The following is a 1273-nucleotide window of genomic DNA, read 5'->3' as shown; positions in this document are numbered from 1 at the left end:
CTACCACAGAGCTGTGCCCTCTAGTAACCTGTTTTATTGATCTTTGTTTAAAACAGGGTGTTGCCATATAGAGCCTAGGATGGCTTCAAACGTGTGTGTGTGTGTGTGTGTGTGTGTGTGTGTGTGTATCTGTATGTGTGCGTTTTGTTTCTGAGACAGAATCTTTCTATATCTGCTGGCTTCCATTTGCCTTAGCTTCCCTGGTACTGGGGTTGCAAGAACACACTAGTTCTGAGACAGGGTGTCACTACATAGCCCTGGTTGGCCTGAAACTCTCCATGTGGCAAGTGGTGAGGATGGAATTCACGCTACAAGCCTAAGCTGGTCTCGAACTCTCTCTGTGTAGCCAAGAAGGAGCATGAATTCCTGATCCTTTTGGCCCCAACTCTCCAGGGCTCTGTGTGTGTGTGTGTGTGTGTGTGTGTGTGTGTGTGTGTGTGTGTGACCCCACCCAGTATATTTGATGTGAGGATTAAACCCAGGGTTTGTGCCAGACAAGCACCCTACAACTTAACTACATCCCCTGCTCTACCCTTTGATTTCTAGATAGACATTAAGCATACGAACAAGACAGGAATGATTGCATAGCTTATGATCCTAATATGAAAGAGGCTGAGGCGCATACATTTGAGGCCAGCCTGGGTAATGTACTAAGACTCTCAAAAAATACAAAACAATACTGCAAAGGTAGGTCAGCTGACAAAACACCTGCTCCTCAGGCAAAAGCCTGGGTTTGGATCCCTAGCACCCCTGTACAGGCCAAGGAGACAGAAAGAGATGAATTCTTGGAGTTTGCTGGCCAGTCCCCCACCCCTACCTAAATGGATGTGCTCCAGGTTCAGTGTCAGACTCTACCTAAAATGATAAGGCGAAGGAGGCTGGAAAAATGGCTCAGAAGTTAAAAGCACATACTGTTCTTGCAGAGACCCTGAGTTTGATTCTTGGCACCCACACCAAACAGCTTATGACCTCTGACCTCTTGTAACTCCAGTACTAGAAGTTCGTGGATATCCTGTTCTTGCCTTTGCAGGTACTGCACTCCACCCACACACAAACACTCCACAAAAACAAAAAAAACAACAAAACAAAACTAAGGGCCTGAAGAGATATTCCAGTGTTTTAAAGCACTGGCTACCTTTCCAAAGGATAAGGGCTCAATTCCTTGCACCCAAGTGGTGGCTTACAACGCTATGTAACTAGAGTCACAGGGAATCTGGTACCCTCTTCTGATCTCCGTGGCCACTGCACACATGTGGTACACATACATACAGAC

This window comes from Mus pahari, chromosome 19 (assembly GCF_900095145.1).
Source record: "Mus pahari chromosome 19, PAHARI_EIJ_v1.1, whole genome shotgun sequence".
Classification (NCBI taxonomy): domain Eukaryota; kingdom Metazoa; phylum Chordata; class Mammalia; order Rodentia; family Muridae; genus Mus; species Mus pahari.
Note: the sequence above shows the minus strand (reverse complement) of the source record.